The sequence below is a fragment of the Pleurodeles waltl genome, chromosome 3_1, assembly GCF_031143425.1.
Source record: "Pleurodeles waltl isolate 20211129_DDA chromosome 3_1, aPleWal1.hap1.20221129, whole genome shotgun sequence".
NCBI lineage: Eukaryota > Metazoa > Chordata > Amphibia > Caudata > Salamandridae > Pleurodeles > Pleurodeles waltl.
The window spans coordinates 1,949,737,359-1,949,759,009 of NC_090440.1; the positions used below are offsets into that span (position 1 = coordinate 1,949,737,359).

At 44.7% G+C, this 21,651-nt stretch overlaps 1 protein-coding gene across 1 annotated transcript in view; it reads left to right on the forward strand.

Moving 5' to 3' along the window:
• NSRP1 (nuclear speckle splicing regulatory protein 1) overlaps nt 1-21,651 on the forward strand; it is a 230,780-nt gene that overhangs the window by 138,951 nt on the left and 70,178 nt on the right. The gene's annotated exons all lie outside the window — the stretch shown is intronic.

Below are 21,651 nucleotides of genomic sequence, written 5' to 3' on the forward strand. Positions count from 1 at the left end.
ATGCCCCCCACTTTTTTTATTCATTTATTTATTGAGTTTCAACAATAAACCACACGTGCGCTCCTACATAATGTGCCTCTACTACTTCTTGGCATGCTCAAATCCATATCCTCTGTCCCTCCTTCGTCGCTCACCAGCCGTGGGACAGTCTTAAATTGCCAAGATGCACATTGCCATTCGCAAAATTGTTCCATAGTAAATACATCCGGTTAGGAGGGGAGTTCTACACTGTGCAGGGATACTGAGTTATTAGTCCGGTTTGTGGGGGTGTTGGGAGGGGGGGGGAGAGCTGTCTCCTCAGTATTTTGGCTGCCATTGCCCTGGTACAATGCTTTTCCTAACCCTTAATCTGTGTTGATATACAGTGCCCCTTGATCAGTTGCCCTTTAGCGTTCCTCCGGCCATTCTGAAATGCATAGCTCAGTTCTAGGTGTTTCCATTAGGTCCTGTTGCAGGTGTGTAAGGGCCAGATGTATCAAACGATTTTGCATTTGCAAACGGAGCGAGTCACAAAGTTTGCCCTTGTAAAATCACCTTTCATGATTTATGAAAGGAATCGCAAAAATAGCGATTCCTTAAAATTGCGACTCCATTTAGGGAATCACAAATTGCGATTCTCTAAATAGGAAATCACAAATCGGAATTCTTATCTGCAATTTCCAAAGCACATGTATCAAGCATTTACTAAATGCGAACTGGGCATTTAGGAAATGCAGTGTGCAATTGCATGTGCAATTTTTAAATTTTAAATTATAATGCATTTTTTAAAATGACATGTAGCGCACACATGCACTTTTACATGTCCGCAAATATTCTTTTGGGGTGCATCAAAGGGGGCCTTAGGCCGCCAGCACCCTGGGGTTTGCATTACCTAATTTGCAAATTCCTAACAGGAATTCGCAAATTAGATAATGCAAAACCATTCGCACCTATGGGCCTACAGGCCCATAGGGATGAATGGAGTCCCAGTCCCTAAATGTGATTAGGTAATAGCGATTGTGAATTTTAAGAAATCGCTATTACCGACTCACAATTTTCATATGTCCCATTTTGCATTTCTTAAATAGCGATTTCTTAAAATTCGCTATTTAAGAAATGCAAACCGGGAGCGTGATACATCTGGCCCTAAATTCTGAGTACAGTGGTCACTGTCTGGATAGGGCGCCTCTTTTCATCTGCAGTGTGTCAAGTCAGCTAAGGGGATCTGATGTCGTTTGTGGCTTCTATATTCGTTATGTATACATCAGAGCCACAGGGCCTCGTTATGTTTGTGTTTTTTGTATGGTAAGTGCGGCTGTTTCTGCTTTAGCCCATGTCAGTAGATAACATACCCACAAGTTTACTTTTGGGACTGAACTTGCCTTACAGGACATAGCAATGCAGCGCTTATAAAGTACCTGGTCTAAGTCTATGATTTTACACAGCACTTTGTCTGCTTTAGGTCTTGGCATGAGGCCTGAGAGGTGTAGCTCAGATGTACAGGGGTTGGGCACTCCAGTATTTCGGAGATAAATTCCAGCACTTTCGTCCATGTATGCTATAATGCTAGGCCTTCCCATGCTATATGGTAGAAGCCTGCATTGCTGAATCGACATCGGGGACAGCCAGTTAATGTCCTCCCAAACATCTTGTGTATTAGGTGTGGTATGTCCGCTGTACACAGTTGACGTTTGTGAATCAGAGTGTCACATTAGGGGAGATCCATTTGACCATGCTTGTGATCGTTGCCCATTATTTTGCTGTGAGCTCTCTCTTCAGGTCCTGCTCTTGTTCAATTTTATAGCTTGGGCTAGGGTTGTGTAGTCTTGCCAGCAGTAAGCTATGTAATATTATCCCTCTCCTGCTGGTACCGTGGGTGAGGGGGCCTGCTAGGAACGCATAGGTGGGTGCTTCTGTTTGGCCCAGCCCCCATCCTGTGTGTATGCCATGTTAAATTGCGTGGTATGCCAGCAGTTGCGCCTTTGGTATGTTTTATAATTCCATTAGTTCTTGAAGTACGTGTAGTGTTTCCACAGCAAATAAATCTCCCACTTGAGTCGCTCGAAGTCTCTCCATAATTGCATATTGTGGCTTCTAGCAACCACTTGGATCTCCAGTAATGACCACAGACCCAGTTGTGGTGTGTATGGGGGAGGCTGTTCATGTGTATGTACATCTTTGCAGTAACTGAATTTGACTGGTCTAATCAAGGCTGGAGTCGGCTGTACTGCATCGTCCACTGCAGTAGTTTAGCAGCATAATATAATTTGTGGTCCGGAGCCCCCAGCCCGCCTCCCCCAATGGGCATTGCAAACTCTGAAAAGCCACTCGCTTCCTGCTGCTTCCCCATATTAAGTCTGACAACAACCCATGGAGGGCCTTGAAGAACACTTGGCGACAAGATCACTGATAAGTCCGTGAAGAAATAGAGTGGCCGCTGTAATTAACATTTTTGCAATAGCCACATAACCCAGTGTGGAGAGCGGTAGGGATGCCCAGAAGGTCACGGAGTTCAGAATTGATGCTAGGGTCTTTGCCCTGCTTGCCCTCTATCAGGTCTGGTGTAGCGTGATAGATTTTTACGCACAGGCATTTAAAAGTATCAAAACTCGATATGAATCTGGAGGGTTAGCTATCAATCTGTGGTCCGCAAATATGCTCCCCAGGGGAAAGAGGCAATGCTTGGTCCAGTTCATTTTGAGGCGTGAGATCAGTCTGATCGTTTGTGTGTGTCAGAGATATATCAGGGTATCATCTGCATACAGCGAGACAATATACCAGATGCACGGATCCCCCAGCCAGCTGCCCATGTGCGGAGCAAACACACTAGTTGCTCCATGGCTAGCTCAAAAATGAATGGGGACAGCGGACAGCCTTGACATGTGCCTCTGCCAATGACAAAGCAATCTGAAATGACCCTTCCGGTCAGTGTGCCTATGGAGTAGGGTGCTGAGTTGTGGTACTTTGTCAGGTTGTGAAATTGTCCACAGGGCGTGTATTGCCCATCATGTAGCAATGCAATGTCCTTCGGTCACCACCTTAAACGCTTCCCACCCTGTTTCTCTGGTCTGCGCCATGCCTTCATTTTCTGTGAGGTATTGTGAGATGAGTGTGCCTATGTCTTCTTGGAAGGGTGTGTTTTGGAGAGCCTTAGTACGGTGTCTCCAGGTAGGAGTTTTGGCTCTGTACCTGCCCTGGTGGATATTTACTTCCAGTGGGCTGTGATGTGAGAGGATCCTAACTAAATACCCTATATCCTTTTTGTTTTGGCCTATAATGATGTGGTGTAGTGAAACTGGTCCAACCTTGAATGTAGCTGGTGCATCGGTGAGTAAAACGAGTACTCCTTCTAATTAGGAATCATAAACCTCCACACGTCTTGCATCTGTCACCCACTGTTAAAAGCATTGTGATGCTCTCAGACAACTGCCCCTCTGAAGTGAGAGTGTTGATCTCTCCATGTCCACATTGAGAAAGCAGTTGAAGTCCCCCGACTCCCCATATGGAAGGCACCTGAGGGTCATACAACAGAGCAGGTGTCAGTCGTGTTAGGAAACCTGTGAGGTCAGTGTTTGGTGTGATTATAGCTACTATAATCAAGGGGTCCCCATGTAGGTGGTTTCAATCATGACGTATCTACCATCTGTATTCATCTTACCCGTAACTGTTGTCAGGGGACTCCAAAATTAGCACTCCACTGGCTTATGCCGAGTATGTGTTGTTGTGTATCTGCCCCCACTCTTTTGAGTATTTTCTCAAGTTCTGTGCCGGTCAGGTGTGTCTCTTCAAGACACGCTATGTGGACCCAACACCATCTAAGATAAGTGTAGACCATGTGTCGTTTGCAGGATGTGGCCATTCCCCGAATGTTCCAGGTCGGGATATTATATTTGGGCATTATGTCTGTTGTGGTGTCCATCTTTATATATCCGTCTTCTGTAGTGGGGAATCTCTACAGTCAAATTACATGAAGGTTCTAGGTGTTCCTCTGTTGTCTGGCAAGTGTTTCCTAGCTGCCTTCCCCCAGAATGGGGTGCCATAAGATATAGGCACAATGCTCTGAGGTCTAGTTGGGACTGTGAGTTGCGTAGTGTGTGTTCAAATGAAAGCACTATAAGCTTGGTTTGCTAGTTCTCAAACTGTTCCCACCCCAGCATGTCGTGCCTCATGCCAATAAACTGTAATCAATGCAAACAGAATTTTCCCCCCTCTAGTAATATGTTTAATTCCTCCAGTTTGGAGATTGGGTGTATGGTTCAGTCTGTACTCCGACTCCACCCAGATCGACTCTATGTGAAGCCTCCATTCCTTCATCACATTGGCCATAGTTGTCTGATATTAGTGGCCCTTTACCTTCAGGAGTATGCTCTGGAAGCTTGGCTCCACTGTCATGATTCAGGCTATGCCATCCGCTACCCTGATGGTCAGATCTGGTCTGCTGCCATGTCAGATATGTTAGTTCCTGAGTCTATTTCCAATCCATGGTCTGGGGATAACACTTTGGAGGGATTACAGCTGTGTTGCGACAGATCCACCTCCGTCTGTGCACGCTCAGTGGCTGTTTGAGCCTTGGTGGTTTGGTTCTTTTGGTGTTGTGGTCTCTTCTTCTTTTGGAGTTTTCCTTCCCACCCCCATGTCAGCTGGTCGCCCTCCGTAGGGATTGTAATCTCCTTAATATGCAACCACTCCCATGCTTCATCAGGAGTTAGGATTATGTGGGTTGTGTCCCCCTCCACTACCATCAATTTAGCCTAAAATACTAGTGCATATTTTAGTTTCATGATACATAGCTGTCTCATCACCACCATGCAGGAAATGAGGCGTTGCTGTACTTCTGACATGTAGTTAGGATACGCTATGATGCTGGCACCTTTGCATTTCTATGGGCCTTTGTTATTAAACAACTGCAGATTGAGATATCGGTTCCTATAGTTCAATAGGGGGAAATGACTGGGTGAGGCTGTGCCCCCGTCGGTAGGGGCGTTCTGGGAAACATTGTTCTTTTTCAGCTGAGAAGAAGTTGTGGAGTCACCCCCTTAGAACAGTGTCCATTAACCATTTTTCAAGGAACAGTTCTATATTTGGGCCCTCCATGTATTCAGCTGTTCCGAGTAAGTGAATGTTATTTCATCTTGAGCAGCATGCGGCATCCCAAACTTCCCCGCAACCCCCACACCACCCCGCAACCTCCACACCACCCCCACCACTCCCACACTACCCCCACAACCCCCTGGAATTGCAACTGGGTCACCTCTGCTGCAGGAGTCGCCGCTAGGACTGCACATTCTGGGAGGTAGAGTGCATCATGGTGATGGTAGATTCCTTCTCTTGTACTCTCTCCAGTAGTTTTGTGGGGTCTATTTGGAGTAGGTTTACCTCCATAATGACTTTGTCTATCATGGCTTCCAGCGATGTTTTGGTTTCCAATACTGCCTGTAGTATCCTCTTAAATTGTTATGAATGCATTCTAAGGTAGACTTCAAATGAGTCAGCAGGCCCTGTGCCACTGGTCTGGCCAACAGGTCATCAATGTCTTGTTGTGGTGGAGGGCATCTTTCTGGGTTTGGGTTTCACCATGCTTGATCCCTGAATTGATGATGTGTATCCTCGTAGTGCATAGATTGGGACCCCCTGATTGGTGTGCTTTATTGCGGTGGTTGGCAAATTGGGGGAGAGCAATCACAGCGTGGTCTCAAAAGGGGACCATGTCCAGAGCCTTGCCTGTCGAAGGGCCTTCCTTTCACCCCAGCATGGTTGCTGTGGATCATCCGGAGTTGCTGCGCGTGGGTGAGAGGTTGAGACCAAGTGTGACTGTCACCCTTGGTGGTTTTGTAACAATTTTGGTGGTTTCATTCTCATGCGAGGTCTGTACCAGTTTGTCGTAGTTCTTGAGTGCTTGGGTAGAGGGTGCCAGAGTAAAATTGTCCCAATTAGCTGTGTCCGATTGATGTGAGCACCTTGTTGCAGCTCAGGTCTCCATGGACGCATTGATTAGGACCCGTGTGGCTCCAAGCAGGCTTCACCTTTCATGGGCAAGGGTGTTGTACTGTCACACTTTTCTCCTGGTGCTTCTTTCTCCCATTTGTGCATAGGAAAGTGCATCTAAGCCCCTCTCCGCCGCCTGCCAGCAAGCACGGTCAGCTGCGCAGTCCCCAAATGTCAATGGACCTCCTCGGCGAGGGGTCTTTCAGGCCAAGGACTCAGTGGTAGCTGGTGACATTTGAAAGTGGTGGGGCGTAAAAGCTGGGTATGACTTTTATGTAGCGAGTGAAGCACGCAAGGTTAATGGACAAACATGGGGTCCAAGGTGAATCCTCCCAAGAAAAAAATTTGCAACTGGAATACATGACCATTGTTCTGTGTTCTCTGCAGAGAGACCAACCCACTTTCAGGCACTTTGCTTTGCCTACAGCCTCAGCACCAGAACCCTCAATCAAAGCCCCCTCATAAACACCTGGTCTGAGTCAAAGTATGCACTATGCAAGAGTAATACAATGCACAGAAAGACAGCACGATGAAACAGTTAACTCGCTTCGAGAATGCAACATTAAGTAAAACGTGAAATAAGAGGAACTAAATGGCTGACACATACTACACAAATTTTAACATTCATTGTTCGCATATCAATCCATGTTTTGGCATTAATGTTAAGGGCATGAAGATAGGGCCAGTTTTAACGCCATACTGCTGATGACTGCCTTTACTGTAAGCACTTATTTCTCCCCTTGCGATTGACTCGTACATTTGGATCCATTCCGCAAGGGAGCAAGAACCCTGCTCGCCTTTTGGAACAGTTTCACGAGGAACAAATACAACAGCTCCACTTCTGAAGGAGCCAGCAGTCTGCAGCCAGGGCCTGGAGTGTCACATGGGGGAGGTTAGTGTGACAACGGGTCTCAGTATAATAAAAATAACACAAGATTAGCATTATAACACTTAGCGTTACCGAAGACAAGGCACTAAATCACATGTGCTTGCATCCACTCCTACTGCATGATGAATGGGGAAAGGGTGGGATCAATGCCTGTTAATGACAGATGGCTGCCCCCCCCCGCAGGAATGAAGACTTCAACACCCGAAACCATGACGCTAAAAATGTCACTGGCCTATACTGGATACTGGCATAGACCACAATGGAAATGATGGGCTTCAGAGCAGTCAGCTCTGCGTCGTGCGTCACAGTGTAGAAAGTTGATTTACTGCCTGGCTTCCGTGTCGTGCTTCAAAGTGAGCCCGGGCAGGCAACCTGCGACAGACTGCCCAGACTTAAATGCATCGATTTATTTAGAGATACAACTCTAAACAAATCAATCTATTTAATATTTTTTTATATGAATGTGTAGGAATTTCAGAGGGGTGCAGCCCCTCAGCCCTAAATGAGAAACCGCCCCTGTAAGGACTTGCTTACTGCTCTGCTCGGCTACAGTCACCCGCAGGTACACACCCAGCCGCATCCCACCAGGCCCAAGTTCTGAGTCTGCTCCTCAGCAATACAGAGCCTCTGTCACTGTTGGACACTTACAAGATGTAGCGTCAGCTGCAGTGGTCCAAAGTGTATTTTTGGTGAGGGCCACCAGTTACCCTCCGCCCCAACCTTTGTTGGTGGGCATTTCTGGGAGCCGCTCAGAGGTGCCAGTCTCTCATTCTCTTCACCCCGACCTAAGCCTGTCCCCTTCACCGGTGCCTACTTGGCCGCAGATTCGGCTGCATCCCTGGTCACTTGCGGTGCCACGGACCAGGTTCCTTGCTGTGCCCCGTGTCACAAGTGTTTCTAAACACCTTTTAAGCTGGCAGGGGCGATGGCTGCTCCCAGGATGGCTTAGGATTTTTGCAGATCTTGGTGTGAAGCACAGTATACTTCTCCGGATGCCTTCTTGGCCACGCTCACCCCCTAACACCCCCTTTATGGAAAACCTACTTCTCAAAATACACTAATCCAACATGAACCCATCACAGCAAGCCCACCTCCTATATGGTTCAGAAATGATTTTCCCATATTAGTAACCCCCATCCTCTAAAACTGGAATAGAGGCTCTCACTCCTTTAAACCCGTCCACCCACATGTGGCTCAGATACAATTTTCTCACAGTAGGAAATCTCCGCTAGATGAATCACAACTGCAAACCATTTGCCAAGAGGCCAACTAATTCGCTAAAGCAGTGCTATTCAGTTAACCAGCAATATATCATGATCTCCGTCACAGACTTTTTGGTCTATTTTCACTCTCACTCCCCGCTATTCTGGATTAATTTCAAATGTCTGTTTTTATGTTTCTCTCGTTTGTGCTTTTTGTATGTTATTTTTTTCTGACTCATCTTTCTCGTTAGTTTAACGCCCTTCTCTAGATGCTTTCTTTCTATTCCAGGGCTGATTACAAATGGGTATTTTGTGATGACCTTCTACTGTTTAAAAACAGCTGTAGCTGAAGTAATCTGCCGCTGTGGGTTTCTTATAATATTATTTACAAGTTGATATTCTGGCATTAATTAAACATCCAGCTGCAGCATGTAATGGTGAGGTTTAAGTAAATGTTATTGCTCAGGCGTGTCAAAAATAATTGAAAAATTGACCTGAGCTGTAGTTGCTGTTCAAGAGTCAAAGATCACTGAAGAAGGTTAGGGTAGTACTCGCAAAGACAGAAAAATGTAGCAGAACGTCTACACCTGGTGCTTTCCAATATAATGTAGCGATTTCATGATTTTACTATTTTGGTTTAGGCTAGATTCTGCCCTCGTCGAGAACACCCGCACTAGGGGCAGAAATGATTCTGTGCTAATGAATAAACATCTGCTCTAGTGATATCTAGTAAACACAGCATAGTACTAGGAAACCTCTTCATTTCGTTTTGTTGTGGTATACAAATGTTAAATCTTTGAGTTCACTAGAGAGCAGAAAGACAGAAGGAAGAAACCAATCTAACACTGAGCATCAGTCACAAGTGGTGCACGCCTAGAAAAATCAGTTGTATTTCTGGACATTTAATATCTTGGGAAAATCTGGGACTGATCACTTAGTGCTTCTCGTGTCTTTCTGAAACTGTTTGCAAGCATGTGCTCTTCATGAGCTTTATGTTCCTGTTGAAACAGATATTAAGTTATTTCAGAATCTGGTACTCGAGGAGTAACTGCACAGAGGTAGGACAACTTCTTTCCTAACCAATGAGCTTCTGCACTAGCTGAGAGGCAGCATCAGTAGTCGTAAAATACCTGCACTAAAGTACTTCTCTCCTGATCAGTGAGCATCTGCACTAGCTGAAAGGCAGCATCAATAGTCGTAGAATACCTGCACTGAGGTACTTCTTTCCTGTCCAGTGAAGAGCTACACTAGCTGAAGGGCAGCATCTGCAGTGGTCGAGAAATACCTCTACTGAGGTACTTCTTTCCTAACCAGTGAATGAATACATACACTAACTTAAGGGTACTATATGTTGTAGTTTAGAAATGCCTTCATTGAGCTACTCCTAGTCACGGCTGGTGTCGGGGTAGGGTGGCGGGGCAGGGAGGGGTTGCGGGGGATGGGAGCACAGGGGGGGAAACGGGGGAAACAAAACAAAAACGGAGAAAAAAAGAAACTTATCTACCACTTCGCCGGTCTTTAGGCTCGGCTGAAGGCACAGTCTCCCACCCTGTCCTGCAGCCAATCCTAACGCTGCTCTCATGCTGCTGGCAGCATGAGAGCAGTGTCAAGATTGGCCTGAGCACCCTGGCTGTGTGCTCCCAGGCAGACTGGGAGCCTGTACCTGTTGTCTCCAACCCGGCAACACAACTCAGGTTGGAGAGAGCTCAGTGCTCATGTGGTTTTGGTTGTCCTGAGATGGCCGGCCAAACACACATGCACACTGAGGGAAGGGCACACCACTCCCCCTTCCTGCCTGTCATCCCCCATGGTCCAACCCCTTGAAAAACAAAACAATATTAAACATGGTTTATTATCGTTTTGTTTTTGAAGTTTTGCAGCTGCTGCTGCTGGCGGGGGTGACTCTCCTTCGCCATAGCGGAGGAGCCGCCACTGAGTACTTCTCTTCTAATTAACAAACATCTACACTAGCCTAAGGGCAGGATCTGTCAGCCGAGAAATACGTGCACAGAGGTACTTCTCTCTTAACCGGTTAATACCTGCACTAATTTTGAGGGCAGCATTTGCTCTGTTGGAAAACCTCCACTTAGGTACTTCTCTCCTAACCAATAATGTCTACAGTAGCTTAAGAGCAGCATCTGCTGTAGTCGAGGAATACCCACACTGCGGTTCTTTTCTCCTAACCAATGAACATCTGCAGCTACAGTAGGCTAAAGGACATAGATGCTATAGTCAAGGAATGCATACACAGAGGTAGTTCTCTCCTTATTAATGAATACCTAGACTAGGGTTAGGGCAGCATCTATCCTAGTTGAGGAGCCGAGTATTAGGGCCAAGACAGCTTTTCTTATGTACAATGAACATTCGCAGTATGGACATTCCTAGTTTGGGAACTCCTGAACTTGTTTAAGTGGAGCTTCTGTCCTTATCAGCGAATAGTTACACTAGAATTTCCCCAAGTCAAGAAACACCTGCACTACAAAAAGGTTGGTTTAATTTCTGTATAATGAAAGCCTATACTAGGGCTTGAGATGGATCCATTCTAGCCCAGGAATAACTATGTAAGGTTTAGTGTAGCTTCTTATTTAGCTTAAGAACAGCATTAGCATTTAGGGAAGCATATTTCCAAGTAAAGGAATGTCTTCCCTCCAGATAGTGCAACTGTTTTTGTGTACAATGTATTCCTTGCTTGGGGTAAGGTTTATATTTATCCTTCCCTGTTGAGGAACATCTGTGCCAAGGTGAGGACCCCTTCTGTTTTTGTCATGAAGCACTTGAGCAAGTTGTGGATCAGTAGCTGTTTGCTCAAAAAGACCTGCATTGGGGCTGTAGTGCTTTCTGTCCTAGAAAGTAGAAGCCACCAATTTAGTTAAAACTGCTTGTGCTTTAGTTAATGACTCGGTAAGGCATGCTTCTGACATAGCCTAGGACACCTACACTGGGATTAGAGTAGTTTTTTGTTATGGAAGCTTCTCACCAGGTCAGTAAAATGTGAATAGGGTTTAGGGTAATCTTAGTTCTAATAAAGGTCTACACTAGGAGTAGGAAAATGTCTGCCGTGCTGAAAGGCAAAGAGGTATCCAAGGCATTATGCATGCAGCAAGTTTGGTTGACTGGACTAGTCCTACAGCATCTGAAGCAAGTCCTGTTGGATTGTGTAACCATGCAGCAGCCGAGATGACTTTATCTAGAAACACCAGAAGGTAGCAGTGGCAGCACCATTGAGCAGGTAGGTGCTAGGCTTGGTAAATGTATTGACCTGTGCCAGTATTTTCAGGTAACACATCTTATCCTTCATAGGTTGATGGTCTCGAAATTTAAATGCAATTGCTCAAAAAGTAATATTACACTCAATACCCATATTTAAAATATGTTTGTTGTTGTCTTTTATGTTAGCTAAGGAACTGAAGATCCGAGAAATAAGTTTTTTCAAGTGGAAAGGCATGAGGGAAACTCTTTTGTGCTGAGAGACAGCAGTGCAACCAAATCGACCATGCCTCTTCCAGAGATTACTCCATTGAGAAATAAAACCTTGCATCTTAGAGGCATTTCTTGGCTTTTCTGCGGACCCTATCTCTTGCTTTTCCCTGGTATCATTTACTACCTATTATGCAGCGGGATGTTTCCCTAGGCTGTGCCTTACAAAGGTCACTTTTTACTTTCTCTTTTGGCAAATAAGCTGGCCACTTCAGGAAGTGAGCGTCATAACAAGATTTCACCAGATTGAAGACTAAAATGGGCTAGAGAGAAAATTCAAAAAGGCAGGTCTTGTTAGTCTGCTCCCAGGCTATGGAAGAGCATCCCCCTGCCTCTCCCACCTTCTATTCGGAAGGGAACACTACCTGCCCCCACACTGAAGCAGCACACCTATTATCTGCACTCTATAAACGCTCTTGAATCATGCACCCATTGGTCAGCTCTGGGTTGCTTCATAGATGGGTTAGAGACATTTAAGCACCTTAGTTGGCCATAAAAGTCCCAATAAAGTCTTTGCTAATTCTTTGAGTGAATAAAAGCTGCAGTATGGCGACTGAAGTGATCTGACTCAGGTTCACTTTGCGCTCTACATTGGAGTGATACCTTAATATTGTACCCCCAACCCCCAAAATCCTACCCTACTCTTGAATCTTCACCGCTGGACTCTTCCTCTTTACTGTCTGACCCATCATGTAGGTGCCATCTGACAATCCATCCTGTCGGCATACCATGTGGCTGTACATTTGACTTTGTACAGTAGCCAAGCTTAACACGTTATGAACAATCCAAGCATTAAAAGTCATAATCTTAATGTTTCATCCACCTTCAGTTAGTGAGACATCTCATTTGGCCATCCACTGCCAGCAGCATTGCCTCATTCAGAGATGTGTACTGGGTGACGCTTTACTTCTGGTGGGCATGGTTTGAATGTCACAATCTTACGGGAGTCATGTTTCCTTACCTTCAGTCGATCAGGAGTGCCTGGTTGCTGTCCACTTCTGGTATCTGTGCTCGTTAGTCAGGCACACTGTGTGACCTTTCACTTCCGTGCTTTAGCGATCACCATCTTACAGGCACCTTGTTTCATTCACCTTCAAGCTGTCCACTTTCGGTAGACGTGCTTCAGTCAGGCACTCTATGGGGATCTCCACTAAAAGTGGCCATGCTTCACTCACATTCACTTCCAACAGGGTTACTGTATGAGCGTACAAGTCCCTGTCTGTGTATGCCTTTACAGCTGAGCGTTCACTGCCACATTTCGATCCCTCTCCCCATCATTCCTGTTTTCTCCAATTGGCTGTATCATCCTGGCTTACTGTATGACCGGGGTTTCTTGGTGCCACCTCTTTCACCTGGGCTGGTGGCTGAACTTGTGGTTGCAGTGGTCCAACTTGCAAATTGTCTGTAGCAGCAGCTGCAACAAATACGAGCCAGTTCATGCAGTGATTTTTATTAAGTATTCTACTCATTGGACCTTCTCTGTCCCTGTTACTGAGGAGGGTGGGCTAAATTTGCACTCCCTTCCAGGAACCAAACAATGCGCTCCGAAAGAAGAGAGACGGGCTTTAGAAACCCTCCCCCTTTTGTCCTGTTTGAGGTGTGGATGCACTGCTTGAAACAGCTTTAAATTGGGTGATGTTTGCAAGAGAACACAAGAACACTGAAGAAACACACCCATTAACTTCCATTTTGTAAACAACCGTGAATCGTGCCTTTGGGAGTTCCCTGGTATTCAAGGCTGGTTTGCTTCCTAGCAGGGTTTTTGCTATACAGATACCTTTACATATAGTGCATAAACACAGTACAAACAGTCTCTTTCAAAAGTAAACACAGTGCTGCGATTGGTAAAATCAGATTTTTACTCTCAGTGGTCCACTGTCACACTTGGGGGTAGCTCCCTTCCCTCAGTGTGCTGGGCCAGTGCTGAGGAATTCCGAGGGGTGGTTTGTGGTAGGAAAGGTTAGATAAGCTCCGCTACCAAAGGATCAGCTCTGTGAAAGAGCACAACATGCCGAGGAAGGGGAAGGCAGCTTGCCTTCCTCTGTCAGCAGGGCCAAGGCTGCAGGGGATAACAGGCAATGAGAATTCTTGACATTTAGCGTAAATGTTTAATACATGCCATTCAAACATGAACGTGCTTCGTGACGCCAGTCAGGGCCTGGGATTATTGCAATAACCAAGAACCCTTTTTAAGGCCCCAGCGTTAGCTGATTTGGTATGGAAAAAGGTCTTGCAATACAGTCGGATTCAAATGTTTTCTCAGATGTCTTCAATGTAAATGATAGAGGTCCCGATGGGAAATCAGTAGAGTGGGCAGGTAACTGTATAACGCTCCCTTGTCCCGAAGATGTGTTTTATGTCACTTAGCCATGTGTCTTTATGAGTCCAGGTCCTGCGGGCATGAGACCTCCTGTACTGTTGTAACGAGTTCTAGTATGTTAAAGTGTCCGTCTCTTGGATACACATCAGCATATTACATATATGCTACTCAACAGGATTCTGCTTACTACTTCAGAATCCTCAAAAATAGCATGAAGATGGCTCTGGACTCCCATAGCGCAATGACACCACACCAGGGGTAAAACGTATGATATATAAATATGTCTCACATAAATAGCGTTATCTTCCAATGCTACATTTGTGGCAGTTGCTAAATCTTGGAAGAGCTGGGCGATTTCACAACCAAATCTGTTGATGCATTTTGCATCTGCTTAGTTTTCAGATATTCATTCCTCCTATACTAAAATGGTTAGGTCTGGCTTGACAGCACAGCTGTCAGTAACCTTATGTGATCAATGGAAAAAATGCTTCAATAAACTCTACTGGAGAGGGGCTTTGGCTCCCCCTAGATGTTGCCACTTTAACTACAGCATTTGATTGGGCAGACATTGTGAGCTTCAACTGAAAATAAAGTGCTGGTATTGCATTCTGTGGCCTATTTCTCAATACAGTAGGCCTGAATCAGTTATGGTGGCCAGGCAATGATGTCATTTGTCAGATGCCATTGGTCTGAACTGTTACCATAAAAAGCTATGACAAAAGCAGAAAGCCCGACTTATTTACGGTTTTTATATATTTATTTTATTGTGACAAATAAATGTTAAAGTGAATGTCTTGCAAGAGGGTAATGTTATTATGTTGAGCTAAAACATGCACACAAGAATTTTGTTAGATGGAATTTCACAGATTACTTTAGTAGGACGAATTGTGGTTGAGGTTCCCACTCCGACCAAACCCTTTAGATTAATATGTACTGTGGAAATCTCTGTTAGACCCCATAAGGAGGGGTGTATGTCGTATTTACAACTGTAATTTTGTACCTTTTAAGGGTCATTTATTATTACACTATGTTAAAGCCTCTAGATGGGTATTTTGTTACGTGGAATCTCACAGGATACCATAGTAGGAAAAAGTGTTTGCTAATGGTTACCCTCTATAACAAACCCTGGGAGTAGAAGATTGGTACTGTCCTATTCCATCCCAGGCCCTCTGGGAGGAGAAGTTGTAAATATATTTTTGTCAAATGTATATTTTTTTTTAACTTATTTATAATTTTATGACTGTGCTTTATGGCTGCCTTGTGGAAAAATATATGGTGAATACAGTAGGTTTGAGTTGGCTATAATCACAAGCCAATGATAAAATGCATTCACTGAAAAAAACACAGTTGAAAAGTAAGTTACAGTTCTGGCTGACACGTGCCAAATCACAAAAATTCGCCAGTTGAGGTTACGAGGGCATGCAACACAAACCATACCTTGCGCAATCCATCATATTGTTATCTTGAGCTTGTTTTTTTGTTTGTTTCTGTACTGTTGAGCTTAGTGTGCTGTGCAAGTTATTGTGTGTGTTGGTAACCATAAGTGCCTAATTTTTAGTTAAATTGTTTTTTCATGTTTTTACTGTGTAGAGTGGGGGGGGGGAGGGAGCCCTACTATATCGTGGGGTTCAGGGTGAGGCCCTGCCTGCCCCCTTATATGGTCTTTTAAATGTTGTCAATGGCAACAGAAGAGAACATTTTGTCTTGTGTTCAGCCTGTCGTCAGAGCAATCAGATTTGCAGTTCCAACTTTAGAACCGTGGCATGGCTCTGAAAGGGGTGACAGAAGAAAAGGCTCCCTTGCCTAGTCTGATTCCTTATTTTAATTTATGGCTTTGCAAAGGAGTTGCAAATCCCAAACAACACAGATATACAAAACCTTTAACCCTTAAAAGCCCACTTTGCTACGTTTTAAAATGCATAGACCTCATAAACTACTGAACAAATTTACACCAAACCAACAAAAGTGTGCTTTCTGAATAAAGTTCTACTTTCAAGCTAAACTTGCTGTAAATGTTTTCAGTGGCTTGTAATGTAGGCACAAGTTAAATTTCCTGTGGGAGCCAAAATGGGAGACATCTTTTTCAGCTCTCCTTAACTTTTTCCCCTACATGGTTCTGCGTGAAAATTGGCATGCCAGCCTTAAGATGACTGTTATGTTATGTGATGGTATGGTATATTGATTTGTATAGCGCACTATTCACCTGCGAGGCTGTCTCAGTGCTTGGGTAGGTGTGTAGGTTTCTGGTCCCTAATGTACCAGCTTCTTGTGGAACTTAAGACGTGAGGAGGAGGCTCTGATGTGTTGAGGGAGGTCGTTTCTTGTCTTGGGTGCGATGTAAGAGAATGAGTGACCATTAGTTTTGCTTTTGTGGATCCAGGGAATGTGTGCAAGTGAGAATGAGGCAGAGCATAGGTGTCTGGTGTGTTGGTGACATGTAGGCGGCTGCACAGGTATTCTGGTCTTGTGGTATGTAGGGCTTTGTGTGTGTGAGAGAAGCTTGAATTGGCTGCACTTGTGAATGGGGAGCCAGTTAAGCTTCCTGAAGTGCAGTATGATGTGGGTGCAGCATGAGAGGTCGAGTATGAGTCTTACAGTAGTGTTGTGGATGGTCTGGAGTCTGTGGAGAGGTTGTTTGGAGATTCTGGCATAGAGAATATTGTCGCAGTCCACCCTGCTGGTGATGAGTGCTTGTTTGATGGTCCATCTGGTGTCTGAGGCAACCATTTGAAGATTTTTCTCAGCATGCATAGTATGTGAAAGCAGGAGGTGCACACTGCGTTGACTTGAGCCCTCATGTTGAGCTTGTCATCTAGGATGATCTCAACATGTCTTACATGATCTGCGGTCTCTAGGTGGAGTCCCACAGAAAGGCCTTGTTGCCAAGAACTTCCATCTTGTCAGAGTTGAGCTGTAGGCAGTTGGTTCACATCCAGTGTGCTACCATAGTCATGCAGTTGGTGAAGTTAGTTCTGGAGGTGGTTGTTTTGTCTAGCAGGGAGAGGAAAAGGGTGGGGCTGAGGGTTGATCGCAGTGGGACTACGCATATCAATTTCTTGGTCTCTTATGTGAAGGATGGCAGTGTGGCCCTTTAGGTTCTTCCTGTGAGGAAGGAGCAGGTCTGTTTGAGAGTAGATCCTTGTTTGCTTATCTCATGGAGTCTTCTGATGAGGCTTTTAGGGGAGACAGTGTTGAAGGCCACAGAAAGGTTGAGCAGGATGAGGGCAGCTGTTTCTCCTCAGTCCAGGATTATTTACATGTCATTAGTGGGTGCGTCGAGTACTGTTTCGGTGTTGTGGTTCTTTCTGAATTCTGAAGGAGTGTTGCCTAGAAGATGATAAAGTTTGAGGTGGGCTGTGAGTTGTTTGTTGACGGCCTTCTCAGTCACTTTGGCTGATTAGGGAAGCAGGGAGATAGGTCGGAAGTTGTTCCATTTATTCGGGTCGACTGTGGGCTTCTTGAGGAAGGGGTTGATTTCTGAAAGTTTCCATGCATTCGGGAAAGGGGCAGATGGAGAGTTATGGAGATGTTGATGATGTAGGTCAGGGTGGGGGTGATTGGTGATGTTCCCAGGTTGTAGATGTGGTGGGGGGATGGGTCCATTGAGGCACCCTGAGCAGATGGTCTACATGATTGCCACTATGTTGTTTGGGGAGAGATTTGTCCTTTTGGTCAGGTGGCAGTCTTGGCTGGTGGTGGGTAGTTTTGCAATGAGTTCTCTGGGGTTGGGTTAGGTTGGTATGCAAAGTTACTGTAGATGTATGCGATTTTGCTGTGGAAGAAGTTGAATAAGTTATTACAGAGTTGCTGAGAGACAGCGAAGTTGATGACAGTGGCTGAGAGCAAGGCAAAATCGTTAACAGTCGGTAAGATCTCCTTGCAGCTGTTGGAGCTTCCTTTGATGCGGTCCACTAGTGCCTTTTTCTTGGTGTCTCTTATTTGCTGGTGATAGTGTCTGAGTGAAGCCTTGTAGGTAGTTCCATTGGTGGTGTGGTGTTGGCTCTCCATTTCCCTTCTAGCTGTTTACAGTGTTGTCAGGTGTCTCAGAGGTCTTCTGTGTACCAGCTGGCCTGCTTGTAAGATCTAGTTGGGTTTGATGGGTGTGAGGGAGTCAGCACAGTTCTTGATCCACTTGTTTAAGTTGTTGATGTCCTTGTTGAGGTTGGGCTAGGTTGATCCGTGCTCAGGGCGATGAGCCACTCTGATTTTTTGATTTTGCCCCAGCTGGGGCTTTGAATGTTGAACCTGGTAGGGTTGTTAATTTGAGGTGTGTTGATTTGGAAGTGGATGAAGTGGTCAGTCCATATGAGTGGGAGTGGTGGAGTTGTATTTGATGCTGTAGCTTGTGGTTAAGATGGGGTCCAGTGCGTGTCCTGGGTTGTGTGTTGGTTCTGGGACGAGCCGGATGAGTCAGATGTTAATCAAGCTTTCGTGGAGTGCTGTGGAGCGGCAGTCGTTTCGGTCTTCCAGATGAAAGTTGAGGTCACCGAAGAGAATGTAGGTTCTTGAGTCGATGGTGAGTGAAGCGACGAAGTTGGCAATGATTTTGGTAAAGATGGCTTGTGGTCTGGATGTTTAAGAGGTGGGGCTTACATTCAGGATGACGTTTTCTGAGATTGGCATCTTGAAGTGCAGGTGTTCCATGAATAGGGTGGCATTCTCTTTGTATGTTGTGCATTTGATAGATTCCTTGAGGATGATAGCGAGTCCTCCTCCTGGCTTGTGAAGGTGATCCCGTCTACCGATCTGGTAGCCTGCTGGAATGGCCGTAGCAATGTTGAGAGCCGATAAGAAGTTGAGCCATGTCTCTGTGATTAAAAAGGATGCCAGGTGCGTCGCTACTCAGCAGGTTCCATATTTCAGTTGTGAGTTGGAAGCATGCATGCAAGTGGTTGTTGATGTGTGGGTTTGCTGTGGTGTACGGTGAGGGTGAAGACGTTGTTGATTCTTTTGAGGCATGTGTGTTTGGAGCGGGTTTTGAGGGTGTTGTTAGTATTTGCTAGGGGAGTATGGGTGTGCGGCTTCTAGAGATCTGGCAGTGGTTGCAAGTGAAAGCTCCTACTCTGGTGTAAGATGTGGCACAGCAGCAGTTGAAAGAATGTCGTCTGGGGTCTAGCGACCTAAGGAGTGCTGCCGAGTATCACTGGATAGTGATCAAACCAAGGTCACTGGCGCTGGGTGCACTCAAGATGCAGACAAGCTTGCCTTTGGTACTCCAGCAGCATGCCTGTGCTGTGTGCATCCGCTGCACATCTGTGTTGCAGCTGCCATTAAGTAGGTCCTGGGAGGGGGAGGAGTGCAGGCTGCCGTAAATTTCATGTGCTGGCGGGCAATGGAAAATTAAGTCCCCTTGCTTGTTGTCTTCTTTTATAGATCAAGTGATTGCTAAATCCAAGGCCAAATGATTAAAAAATCCATCCACAGGGTCAAAATGTGTAAGCAAATCAAAAACTGCATTTTCTTTGGCAAGTGTCTCTGAACCATAAGCACAGTGTTCACTGCCACAGTGTTATAGAACTGACTTATTCTTCAATAAATCAGACAATTTATTTATTATGAAAACTTACGACAAAGGCGTTAAGCCGATTTATTTATTGTGGAAGCATATATTGAAACCACTAGGCATTTTATGAATTATTATACTCAGGTGAAGCCAGTACACAAGTATTCTGTTACGTGTAATCTCAGAGACTACTGTGCGAGGCAAAGGGTCTGGTGTTGGTTGCGCCCTATGAAAAACACTCACAGTTGAAGATTTGGACTAGGAAAATCGTTGTTGATCCAATTTGGGTTTGTGGAGTGTTCTATATTGTTTCACAACTCTAATGTTGGACACAATTGTTTTTCATGTATGTTTCCTTTTGACAAATCTTATCCTCAATACGGTAGCCCACCATTGACTGTGCTAAAAGCCAATGATAAAAGCTACAGACTTAATTGGAAAAAGTTATGTCAGATGCCTTATGTACTAACATTTTTTTCAGATAAGCTATGACAAAGGCAGTATGACTGCCTCATTTATAGTGAAAAGTATGTTACGGACAGTAAGCATTGAAGGGTGTACTGCTATTGCACTGTGTAATGCCTGTAGGCAATCATTCTGGTGTTTGTTATCCTTCTGTGACAGGCCTTGGAGTTAGAAGTTTTGGATTTGAGCATCCTCATTAGGCTTCTTAGGAGGGGTTGTATTTTGTTTTGACAGCTATTATATTGCATAAATAACTATACAACAAAACATGCGGAGGCACATTGGGGCAACTTTTGGTCTGTTTGAGTGGCATTCACGTTTCTTTTTTCCTCCCACAGCAGCATATATCATGGGGCAATGGGTCAGCGCATGAAACAATTGTAGTGATTGTTCTGTGACTGAAGCATTTTGCGTGACCACGTGCACATCTGCCTGAAATTGAGTGCTCTTCATTTTTGGCTGCAGATAGAGGAAGAAGAAGTTAAATGGAAGTGATTTAGTTATTTGCAGGGCCAGTGGAATTATGTGGCACGAAATGTCCAAATTACGAGGCAGGGTTGACCAATTTATGTGGCAAGAAATGATTTTTTGGTGGGTGTAAATGAATGCTTGTAGATGGATTTATATGTGTAAATATGATGGTTGGGCTCCTAAATTCAATTTAGATGTTTAACTCACTTTGAGAATCCCACCCTTGTGCTCATCACTGAGAATCGGAGTCAATGAGCGCCATCTCAAAACAAAAAATCAGAAATGCATGCGGATATATTAATGCACATATTTGAGTAGATTTCTGACATTTTTCTTTCAGTCATAATGCCTGAAAATATTGCTCTTTCCCAATAATATTTCTGGATTCTTTGTGCTTCCCCAGTCGTTCTCATGAAACATGTTTGCATGTATAAGTGAGTACACTAAACATTTGTGTGTGCAAAAATACATTTCATTAGTGGCTTGGAAACGTTATTTTTCACAGATTTTTTTTTTTTCCTAATGAGAAATCCCTTGCTACCCCCTTACCAGTGGGGATACACATATACTCCTGCCTTGACAGTATAACTTTTCTGAACATTTTCTGCACAGTAAAATGCTAGAATAATTTTTTGTATTCCCAAAAACACATGAGATTGTGGGTACTTGCGAACTCCCTAGGGTTTGACCGACCTGGAACATCCACTCCCCGCCCCATGGAGCAGATTCACTTGCAATCTTTTGTGATTGTAAATACATGTTTTGCACACCCCAAACGAAGATTTACACTTGTGAAACTCACCGTGCGTGTACCCAGGTTCGGGCGTTTTAAGGAAATACAGCATGTTAAGGATCGGATTTTTGCTCTAGCTCCAAAACTGGAAAACGCACAATTCCAACGCCGCAGAACAAATGGGGCCATCATTCTTGCAAAGAGGAAATAAATTAAATGGATGTAAAAATATACAGGTGCTCAATATGATGTCTAAAAATGAGCGAAATGTTGGCAGGGACTCTGAAGGGTGTAATGGCGCTTTCTTACTCGGAGGTTAAACTAACGCCAGCTGACGGGCCCCACGCCAGAATATAAACATAAAGATCAGGTAATAAACTTGTGGAGGACTGTTGTAGGGCGCGGGGCGCATGAAGTCTATATTCTTTCTACTCCCAATAGAAATGAGCTGCTGTTTCTGGCTTCAGAACAGGCTGCGTGATTAGAAGTGAAGTTTATTTCTGGTGCAAGCTGGAGCTAAAGCAGCATCGTCAAACACATTAACATATACACATTAAAATACAAAGACAGCCAATATACAGTTTTAAAACTATACAAAAGTCCCATTCGTATTTTAGATATATTGTT